The following is a 12,189-nucleotide window of genomic DNA, read 5'->3' as shown; positions in this document are numbered from 1 at the left end:
GGATGCAATTATTTTATATGTTTTGAAATATGTCTATTCTTTATTATTTGACATACTACTTTTACCATCTATAGAAACAAATCTTGCAGGAGTTTAGAGAACAATTTTGTTGGGCCAAAATATGGACACATGAGTCCTGTAAGACCTTGCTGGGCAGTATAGCAACTTTGACATCATCACTACCAGTTTTTCATCTTAGTTGAGGAATAACCAACTAAAATGAGTAAGAGAACAAATGTGAACAGGATTATCCAAATTATTCTCTGGTATGAATCTCTTACACTCGAGCAGTAACAGCAGTGGAGAAGATGATATCCTCTCTCTACACAGACAACAGACCTTCTCTTGTGAATCATGCCTGGGGATAGAACTTAGCAACTTGCCGGTATTGTCAGGAAAGTAGTATTTTATTGAGTGGGTCTGTTGGCTTTTTCACACAAGGAGAAGTGTGAATTTCCCAAAGGTCTAGCGCTATTTAGATTTGCTCTTTATCATTTATGTTAGACTGAGCCTTCATCATGCAGTCAGGCTCCTGGTAAAATGTGAGCTTTCTGTGGGACAGTCAGGAACTTGATGAGTTTCAGTAGCTTATTTGCCGTCACGCTCAGGAACTACAGTATTTATTTTCTTAATGCAAAAAAAAAAGAAAAGAAGTAAAATTGATGTTAAAGTCCTCAGAAGGCGATAGCCATTGGCTTTATTTAGCTGCATTTGCAGTGCAGCATGGACTCAGGCAGGGTTTGCAGACCTGGAGTTTGTATTCCTTGGTACCACTTTGAAGCCAAATTCAGGGAGAAGGGGTGTGTTTTTCTGACAATGGCACAGATATGTTTAGATGAAAGGGCAGAAATTATGTATTTACCAGCCAGAAGTTCCTACAAAGTTGCAGACATTTCATTTGGGTCATGTCTAGAGCAAGCAAATAAGTTTATTTTTAAATTGTGTTAGCTAACACTTTTTACTAACACAATAATCAAGAACCTGTAGTGAGTACACACAGAACAATTTGTGTTCAAAAACATACTCAGCTGCTCAGTGTCAATTCAAGCAGTTGTATACTTTCCTAATCTAAACAAAAGCCTTGGAGAAATAATGTTGATAAAGTCGAAGAAGCTATTACCAATCCTTCCAAAATGAACTGTTTGATTTTTCATTCCCATCTAAGTCCACCAGTAAAGATTAGCAAAAAGGAAATCATTTTATCATTTCATTTGAAAGATTATACTTTTAATAATGGACTTTGCCCTATTGTCTTGTTACTGAGTTACGCATTCAGTGTGATACAGCATTTTACAAATATAATAAGCCATTGCAGACTGGCTCAAAACCCAATGAAGTGAACAACAATTCTTATGCTGACTTCATTGGGCTTTGGTCCTTCAGTATTCTTGAAAATGATGTAGAACTGAAAAAGGCATTTGGCCATATTTCTCTCCTAAATCCTTCATATTTCTTTTCTAAATCCTTTTGAACATTGAAAGTCTTAATTAAAACTCCAAGTGAAAGTATATTTTCTCCAAAGTTGGCTTTCCAGAGCTCAAAGTGTGAACAGCTTCAGTCATTATAGCCCAAGAAAAATAGTGCATATTTGTGACTTTATTTATTTAGCAAGTTAATCATGATTTAGGCTGATTTTTGGACAACTGTGAAAATTACGGGGTTTTTTTATAAGACTTGAGATTGAATCGGAGCGGCTTGACGCAAGGCCTCAAGTGCCTGCTGGATGCTGCTGGTATCGTACGCGTTCGCCCCGAGCAGTGGCTCGCAGCACAGCCAGCTGAGCAGCTGGAGTAAAGGATGCAAAGAGGAAAAATGGCATAGGATGTGGTGTATGTTGTTTACATTATAACCAGGATGGGCAGTACTCTGTTTCTGAGTTCGATATTGGACACTGTGATCTTGGTGTAAGTAGATGCTATTACTGTGGCATTCCTGGCTGGAAGTGCATGCAGTAAGTATGGCGGACAACTCGTGAAAAATAAATTGTCTGTAAATTTCAATTGGCTACCTCAATCTTTTGTTACTTTGCTTATCATCTAATATATAGTTTAATAAGTCTTGTATGGACTAATGATTTTCTAGACAAGTAACAGAATGCTGCTTACGAGTATAGTGTGAAAATTATTTTGAAAAAATTCAAAGCACATGGAATCATAATTTGTAAACAAAGTTTATAGATTAACACTGACAAATGCACACCTGCACACACATGCATATACGTATGTATATAAATACATTCCAGTATACTTTCACCTAAGGCGTTTACTCCTTACTATACATACTGATACTGTTGCCCAATTAGTGTATTTCAGAGTTAAATGAAATGGTTCAAATGTCTAATAGCAATTGCAAATCATTCTTCTTCTCCATAATGTGAAGTACCACAAATAAATATATTTTTCATTTTTAGTAATAAACACAGCAGGTGGCTCTAGTTAGAAGACCATGCTCTTTGGATTTTATAAGCAATGTAATTTCTCTCTATTGATTAAGTACTGTAATGTCTTTTGAGTTTCTGATAAGTCATTCAGTCAATACCCTAGAACTGTATACATTTTGCATTGCATTTGTCTCGAAGAAATGCTACAGCACTCTGCAATATGCTGAAGTCCTTGGAGTTATAATTGTAGTAAACCCTTTCTGCTATCAAGGAACTTCTATACAGCAATTTTGGTTATTGATGCAGAGTGCGCTGTTGTGAATTACTGAGTACTGCAATGGTAGTAAACAATAGCAAAGTAATTAATTTGGAAAGTGTTGTTTTGCTTACAAAAATATTATACTAGAAAATATTGTTTTGTTATGTAGTAAAATCTTAGTAATAAAGCCTAACTTCAGCAATTTGTATCTTTTTGTTAGGAAGAAAAGGAAAGAAATGATGGAGTTTGTCTGTCATGAATTAGGAAGATATGCTAACTAGTAAAAATTAGAGTTTCTGTCATACATCTAAAGTTCTTCCCATGCAGAAAGTATCTCCTGAACCTGAGGAACTGGAACATTTTAAAATAAAATTCCTAGAGATAAAACCTGTTGGAACTTAGCAATTATAAAAATAACGCTAGAATATTGGCAAATTTATGCCAGCACACATGGCATGCTAGCTGCACTGCTGTGAACAGGAAAGGATTCCCTATGGACAAATAATTGCCCTGCTAGCAGATAATCAGGGATTGTAGGTGTAGAGGTCTTGCTCTGAAAGAAAGTGATTTCAAAACTAAGCACAGAATCACAGTGGCAGGTGTCTCTGAGAAGAACATCTTCCTGGAGTAAGCTTCTTGGGCCTCATTAGTACTTTCCTTGCTTTATTTCCCCTTGGACACAACTTCATTCATGTTCCCATTGGAAGAACACAGGGATAATTGAGGAAGGAGGATTTTTTTCTTCTTGTCCTCCTTATGTCAACTATCCTGTAGGTTTTTCTCTCTATGGGAGAGAACAATCTTATCATTATAGACAAGGATTATTTTCAGTTTTGTTAATATCTGCATAAATCTGTGGAGTCTCTATGGTTGCCACTTGTGCTAAAAGTGCTACAGTGCTATAAATGCAAAATTTGGTCTTGGGGACATATGTTGAGCGAGAACAACAAAGAAAAGTGAAAGAAATAGCACAGTACCTGTGGCTGATAAGATTTAGGTGGACTGTGTGTTGTGAACAGGGTGCATATTCACAAAACCAGCAAGAATAAAGTAGTGGAGATATCCCCAGAGGGTGTGCAAAATAACTCAGGGTTTACTTAGCCTGGAGGTGAAAGGCAGGGTCAGTTCCCTTTTCTGCCAGAGAGTATTCAAGTTTTCAGCAGCAACCTCATAGGAAAATCTGAATATAGACTATTCCTTGAGAATAAGCAGAGTGATTCCCGTTAAGTTGCTTTCAGTTTCTACTGCTGGTGCTGTTCTATGTTGTATAAAACACTTAAATATTTAAGAAAGCAGAGACTGGGACCATATCCACTAGCTACTGTGTAAAAGTAAGTCCCAAAACCACCATTTTTACTTTCATGTTATGAATGGTGAATTTGATTCATTTGAATTGCTTTTGCTTTGGTTAATAGTGTCAGAAATGACATAGAGATACTTCATTTAATTTGGATTTAAAAAAATCTGGTTTTACTTTTGATGGGAGGAGAAATCTTTCCGATTTGTCTCAAATTTGTCCTATTTTTTGTAACAACAAGCTGACCCTGTATTACTTGAAAAGTAATTTTTGCATTAGCCTTGTTTTTCACTGTGCAGTCTGACAGCTTAAGCACCATTTTCAGAAATTCCTGATTTCAGGTTACTGCCATTAACACTTAGCACTCCTGCTCAAAATAGGAATAAAAATAAGATGCTACTTCTGAACATTTCATTAGTGAAGCTTGTGATGTAGCCATATAAATCTTAGAATCCCTTTGCACTGTGTAAATGATCTTTATTTTTACATACATACGTATTACTTTTTTAATTAAAAATGCTTGACCCTTTTCAGTTTAAGTAATCACCAGGCCTAACAGATTTCTACAGTCTTTACAAATCTTTGAAGTCAGTATACATATACATAAATTTGCAAATATTATTATAACATTTCTTTTCAAATGTCATCTAAGTAATCTTCAGTTATCTTTATGTCTAATGACTGGTTATATGTTTGCAAAGATATGAAAATATAGAATATCTATAGTAGGTCTTAGAAAGCTGTTGAAAAGAACCGAAACTTTTCACCAAATAAAATGCTTTGCCAGTACCCAGAAATTATTTACCTGAGCTCAACCCTTTGCCTTTTGTTTTGATTTCATTTTCTCGGGATATACTGTCTCTTGAATGCATTTTGGGAGTCCTGCATTGTAAAAGTTTTTAGACTAGTGCTCCTAAACAATATTTAAAATGACATTTTTATTAAGTTGGCATGAGGCATGTTGCTGAATTGCTTTTAATATGATAATGTTTGCAGTTTACTATGCCATAAGTGCAGCTTGGCAGTTGAGTTTACATGAATATTTCATCCACAAAAGGCCATGAGTTTGTAATTATAAATAGACCTGCTCAACAGAAAGAGATGGATGATTCTATTACTGGTAATTTTCTGAGGAAATGATAGCTAGCTGAAGACCAAAGGCAGAGGTTTTCAACTGCAGAGGGACATCTGCAGATCCCTTGAAGGAGCGGTGTAGAGCATCTGCTGCAGCTAGTTCTCGTGGTGGGCTAGTTGGGGTTGGTCGTGATGCTCAGACTGTCGCCTTGGCTTCCCAGCTGCGGATGTGCAGAAGGACATCTCGGTGCAAGGCTCGTCCCGGAGGCGATCGCAGGCCTGCCTTCCCCCTCTGCCTTATGCCCTCACCAGCCAGCTCGCCCCGCAGCTCACACTGCCACAGGTAGAGCTGACCACCATCCATCCGTGGATCTGGAAACGCGGGCGGGCAGAGGCCGAGCTGGCCACGCGTCTTTGCGCCAGAAGTTTTTGTGGGATACACAGATGGAGTGGGGTGTCACGAACATGCCGCTGTGATTGACTGGGGCAAAAGGATTTACCCTGACCAGTTTGATCTGGCAGCTCTGGCGTGACCTGCTGTGGATGCACACAACACGAGCTAGCGAAGCCGTGCCCTAACGTTAGCTGTTAGTGCCCTGTGTTTGCTATAAACTACTGCACTGTGGCTTCCAGCTCCAGTAAGGTCTAAAACGTTGCTGTGAGTTGCAGCCATGCAGTTCCCGAGACGTGAATAGGGCTTGCGTGCATTAGCAGAGCAGTTTCTCTGTGGAGCGTGAGCAGATGTGACCGCAGAGAAATGACCAATGGTGGCAACACCATGTTCAGGTGTTTTCAAATATGCGTTTTCAAATGTTAGTAAAAAAGAATCAGACTTTAATATGGAAATATGAACTAGGAGAAAACTTGGAAAGAAAATGAAGGGGATGTACCGGATATACGTGGAATAGCTATATGACTAAGTAAGAAATAAAGCGTTCTAAGGCTTAAATTCTCCCTGAAAGATAACTAAACAAGGTAGAGAGGTTGGAGGCTAATCCTTCTTCCCGTGACATTAATGGCAAGGCAGGCATTAACTTCAATAGGAGCTAGGTTTGCCTCACAAGTACTTAAATAACTATGACAGGATGAGAGAATGAAAATATGATGATTATGGAAAAAATATAGTGTACTGGAAGGGTATTGACAGTGTAAAAATGTTGGTATGAAAAGAAAGGGAAAAGAATATGAGGCATTTTCAAATATCATTCCTGTGCTTGAAATGGAGGGGAGGAGAAGGAGGACATGAGGGGAGCCTGGCAGGGCAGGCGAGGTGTGCGCGGAGGGCAGAACGCGGCAGCAGGAGTGGGAGGCACCAGCCTCAGCGTGACGTAGAAGATTTCTCTACAAATACCTCTATGGCAGATTTACATTAAAGACTCAGGGTAAATTCATGGACCAACCCCAAAAACGAACGTATAAAATTTTATTTAGAATATAAAATTAAAAAAAAAATAAAGGACACAAGCATATACAAATTTGCAGCTTAGATTTGCTTCCAATTTGCTCTGTGGTCTTTAGCAAATAAAATAATCTCTCTCTGTCCTGGACCCCTAATACTACTTATCTGTTTCATATATTAAATATTAATGCTGTTCAACGGTTTGAAAAGCATAAAGTACTAGAAGAATACTTGTTTATTGTTTCATTATATTCCCTAACCTAGGAGAAAATTGGACTCTCTTCAGTATTTTTCATGCTGCAAAAGAGAGCATGCTACTATAGTGTGAAGTGGAAATAAACAGAATTGCTTTATTCAATTAACTGTTCTCTTTTAGTAGTGTTCTTAATTCCTGTGAATTAATACCAATAAAAAATAAAAAGAGAGAACTACTTTGCTATTTTGTATCCCAAATGACAAATTTTGTCCCTTGAAAGAGAGAGAACATCTTAATAAGTGTTTTATTGTTCTCTATGTTTGTATCTGTTTATATATATCCACTTGTTAATATTTCTTGAAATTTTTTTCCTTACACCCAGTCCTACTTAGGCCAAGTGTTTGATTTCAAAGCCAAACTGACTTTGCATCCTGCCCTTTTCTCTCCCCTTCTGAATTCATGTATTGATGTATTTGTGGGCAGATTTTCTTTATCCAGAATGAACGTACACTTGAACTGATATTCAAGTGCCTATGCTTTCGTAAATATGCCTTTTTGCACATGCAAGATTTTTTCTTAAAGATTTGACTTTTAATTTGCTGAAAAACTTTATTGTAAAACCAGCCTGTCACAAAAGCTGTAGAAAAGATTCTTTTTTCCTGTTTCTAAATGTTCTTCTCAAAATTATTTGCATGAATACAGCTGGAAAAATGGTTGTCTTAATTTTGACAGACTTGCCACCTAAAGAAAACAAAACCCAGTTATTTTAGAAACAGCTAATAACCAAAACAAACTTGCAGTATAGGTCAGGAGTTCTCAGATGATTCATTTTTATTTCATTAAAGAGTAGGAAACTGTCAAGGCAAATTCAAAGCGATTCTGAAAATGGAAGGTCTGACTCCACTTTGATTTACATTTTACAAAGCAGAAGCTTGAAATTTGGCAGGAGGAAGGAAATCTTTGTGTCAGAAATATGTGTTTTGCCATTTCTATGAAAAGCAGTCTGTACTTGGTGAAATACTAAACCTTTGAAAAGTTTCTGCACATGCTCAGAGGGGTTTGCTAGATGTTTAAAGGGAAAAAAGGAGCGTGAAGCTTGCGTTTTCGCTGCTCATGCTTCCTAATGCCGTCCAGCTCCATTTCCAAGAGCGCTTGGACATATCCCACCTCAGAGGTGTTGCTCCGGACTGCAGCAAGCTGCTGAACTGGTCATGTTTTCCAACAAGTAAGAGAAAAACGGCTCTTTCCCACGTCGGTTTGGTGGTCCGCGTCCTCTCGGCCCTGACGAACGTGGGGCGAGAGACTTCCTGCCGGCAGCCGCGCCGCGAGCGAGCTGTGCGTGGCTCTCGCCCCCGGGGGCCGGGACCGGGACCAGGACCAGGACCAGGGCCGTCCTGTGCCTTGCGTGGGGCACGGGCCTCCGTAGCCTCGAGCAGTGCAGGGGCAAAGCCCCTCCAACCTGGACGATTCCTACCTGAAGACAGTTTTCTTGAAGCTTCTGAGACCTTTATAGAAAGTTTTGTGTTGAGGAATCAGTCTGACCAAGGGTGACATGCTCTTCAGCTGATAGTAATATGTTTTTAAATCCGCATCCACAATTTATGAAAACTTAGAATTATCATAGTTTTAAGAAAAGTAATAAAACACATCCACCTTTGAAACATAATGCACTTTTTCTGGAAGAACTTTGTTGAATGCTCTACTCTTCTGAAATGCTGTTTTCCTTCTAATGCCTTTTGTTTTTCTTTGTCCAAAATTAAGACAAAAATGTGGTTAATGCAGTAGGCTAGGAGAGGCTCCCTGCCTGGGCCAGACTGGTTAGCCCTTCTGTGCTTTGGCTTGCCATCCATAAAACAGAGCTAATTCTTTGTCACCTTGTGGACTACAGTGAGAATAAATATGTTAAAATTACTTATGTTCTCACATGAAAAGCACCAGATAGGTCTTTCCAAAAAAAAAGCCCCAAGAAATAATCAGCCCATTCACAACCATGGGAAAGAGGGTCACACAGTTGAACCGACATCATTTTCGACCATCGACTTGTTTTAATGCATGTTCCACTTCTACTGTTAAGAGAACTAAGAATATATCATGGCAGGGAACAATACTAGTGGGCTAACATTGCTACTCGGACTTTTCAGGAAGTCTCTGCCGACGGATGGAGAGGGAGGAGAACAAAGCTGCTGGTGACTTTTCACCAAAGCTGGTATAAATGTGCCGAGCGGCTCAGGGAAGGAGGTGCAGCCGCAGCAAAGGGCTAGCCACAGCGAAGAAAGAAAGAGGCAAATTACCTCTCCCTTCATAACAAATGTTGCCATACGTTTAAAAATCTTGTTTAATTACCTGCAGACCGAAAGACTAAGTTTTGAAATATTAACTTATTTACATTTCTAAGCTTTGCTCCTTATCACCACATTCCTATGCAAATAAATCCTCAAATACTTGCATCAAAATCCTGTAATCTGCCACATACCTCCCTTGTGATTCCTTTTCCAGCCAATTCCAAGGAAAAAAAGCAGGAGGAGATGCAGCTTTTTTTGAAAATGGAGCTTATACCTTACACTCTTTATACTCTTTCTAAAATGGGATCAGCTACTAAGTACTGTGCTAATAAAAATCCATTTGGGTCATCTAGGCAGCTCCTTAATCATTTAAAACATATTTAATAAACGTCTTTGAATGTAAATTTAATCAGCACGGCAGTTTGTTAGCTAACCAGCAGCTAACTAGTATTTCAGGAGGCTACAGCGTGCATTAGCCACAGCTGAGGGCAAGCCGCGCGTTCGGGGGAAGTCAAGGCACGGCCAGGCTGCCCGCCCGGCGGCGAGCGCGGGGGAGCCGGGCAGGCACCGCTGCGTCGCCGTCGGTGAAGCCAGGGCTGCACGTGAGCCCAGGTTTCATTCCCAAGCTGTTTGCTGTGACAGTGGGAAAAAATGCAGTGCGCCTCTCTGAGCATCGTTTAGGCCAGGTTCATGTCTCTGTTTCTCTGGCATTAGGAGAATAAAGCATAACAAACCCTGCATTCATTTTTAATGATCATTCATTATATGTAACGGAGCAGAAATATATAATTTTCTAGTAGTTGCCTTGTACTAGATCTTTGTAGTGCACATTGTAAGTTTGCTTGGCTCTACCGTTATAGCTGTCAGGTGAAGAGAGTTTGTCAGGCTGAGACTGTCGTGCTGAGTCCTGGAGACTGGGGACGGCGAGACGGTAGCTTGAAGGAAGGCCCTGGCAGGAACAGCTCGTAGACCTAGCTCTGAGGTTTGGAAGAACGTGCCCCTCTTCTCCGAGCGCCCTGAGTATTTCTGAGAAGTCCTCGCTGGCGTTCCAGAGCTGGACTCTGCACCTCTCGCTTCCCTGCCTCTGAACGTCCTTTCTTTCTAATATGATGCAAAATTTCATAGAAGCAAAACATGTTTTTTCTTCTCTCTTTGTTTCTTTCTTTCAAACCAAAAGCCTGCGCTGTGCTTTTCTCTCCCCTTGCATCAGAGGGCCGGGCTGCACCTTAGTTCGGTTTCCTTTTTTCTGTGCAGAAACCTGTTCTCGGTCCTCAAAGTTACTTCCCCGGCGGCTGGGGATGCCCGTGGCACCGGCGTCTCCGGAAGCGCGATGGGCCTGGCCGTGTGCGGCGGGGCCCCTCGGCTGGTCGAGTTTAACGCAAGTCTAGTAGCTAAAACTGAGATGGCTCTCAGCACGCTCCTCACCCCCGCGCGCGGCGACCTGCCCGCCCAGGTCTGGAGTACCGCCGTTACTCTGCTCCCAGCCTAAATTCGTGCTGCCGGCAGCAGACACGTGTTTTTCATTTGCAGGATTTAAGTGGATGGAATTGTATTTTTGGTTTTTAGAATGCTTGGGAATTGTAGTTAATTGTTAAAAGAAGAAACGGATTATGAATCCCACTGACAGCTAACATTCCTGCTAAAAATAAGCTTACCCTGATTTCCTTACAGGCTCCTGCACTGTTTAAAACAGGCTTTCTCATTGTGCTCAGAGCAGGATAGAGGGATATAGCGCACACTACTTTTTTTGGTGCTATTATACTTATTCTGAGAAAATAGACATTCTTGCACCATTGAAGACTAGAAATCAGTAATAACAAAAGCAGAGTTGTTTGTAAGGGAAATAGTAGGCCTAAGGGGTAGGTTGTCCCATAATTTGATGCGTCAGTTCTTTCCTTGCCTTAGGTTCCCTTCCTGCCTTTTGAGGGATTTGGGGGTGGCTGGTGATGCCGGATCCGGTTGCTCCCTGCCGCGTCGGAGGCAGATCCGGGCAGAGGGGATCCGGGTGCCGCGGCGGGTCGGGGCCAGGCGACCCCGCAGCTCCCTCCACGAGCAGTGCGGCCTTTAGGAGTCTGTAACCTGCTACTTGATAGTTATTCTCATTCCGGACGATGGGCGCATGCTGCTTCTCCCGATGTGTCACTAAAATGGTTCCACGTACTCCTTTCCTTCAGTGGAATTATTCTGTTGTCTTTCTAAGTAGAGGAAATTTTATTTGAAACAAGAGATCCTGAATATCTTGTGCATATTTCTTTCACATCCACTCAGACCTTGTGAGCCCATCGTTGCTTGTGCATCCAGCCAGCCCTCAGGGATAAGCTGTGCTAATCACCGGAGACGACTAAATGCCGTGGTTTGCATTTGCAGTCCTCTGTGCAAGAGACGCTAGGGACTGGCTGAGGAAATCAGCTGTGCTGAACGCCTGAAATCACCATTCGGGGATGAGAAGCGCCTGAACAAAGTCAGCTGAGGAGCTGTTAGGCTTACCTCCGTGTGTCCTAGCGGAGGGAGAGCCTGGCTTTGCCCCCAGAGCCCTCTCGCTGCTTGCCGGGAGCAGCAGAGGGAGCAGAAGGTGGTTCTTGTTCCCAGGGAGTGAAAGCCAGTCTAGACTGAGCAGCCTGATGGATTTGTGGTTGCTGCACTGAAATATGTGGGGATTTTTAGTTCATTTTTTAAAATGTAGACCTTAGTTAAATGTAAGGGAGATATAGATACATTTTCATTTTGGTACATGTATTAGGCAAATGCTTCCCTTTGCTAATAGCTGGACTTAAGCTTGATGCTCAGCAATTCTACATTTAATTATTTGCTTTATACTTAAAGAACCTTGATTTGAAAGTTGGAGCTGGATAGAGACAGGAAAGACAGCAGCATTAAGATGTGGGTTTAAGGTGTAATATTAGTTCTTATTGTTGTTTTGTTTTTATTGTAGTTTTTATTGTTCAGTCTTCTGCAGAATTTTAATCTCTGCCAAAATTAGCAGACTTGAAAATCAAAAGCAGCACGTGCTGTATTTGAATTCTAGAACTGTATGGACTTAATGGGATGCTATAAGAAAAGGTTTCCTTTGAGTTATTTCCATGTCAGGTTTCAAGAAATATGAAGGGATTTTACATTACCAAGGGATAAACTCTGTTTTAGAGCATTAAATATGAAAATTGTATGCAAATGAATGAAAATTCTCTTCCTGATTGAACATATCTCTGGCTTTGGCTTTAGACTTTTTTTCTCTTGTGATTACTGATGTCAATTGTTCAAATGTGTATTTGGAAAAATAGAGGAATGGTTTTATGTGTTTTGTG

Source organism: Apteryx mantelli, chromosome 13 (genome assembly GCF_036417845.1).
Source record: "Apteryx mantelli isolate bAptMan1 chromosome 13, bAptMan1.hap1, whole genome shotgun sequence".
NCBI lineage: Eukaryota > Metazoa > Chordata > Aves > Apterygiformes > Apterygidae > Apteryx > Apteryx mantelli.
The sequence above is the reverse complement of the archived record's forward strand: the minus strand, read 5'-3'. Positions refer to the sequence as shown.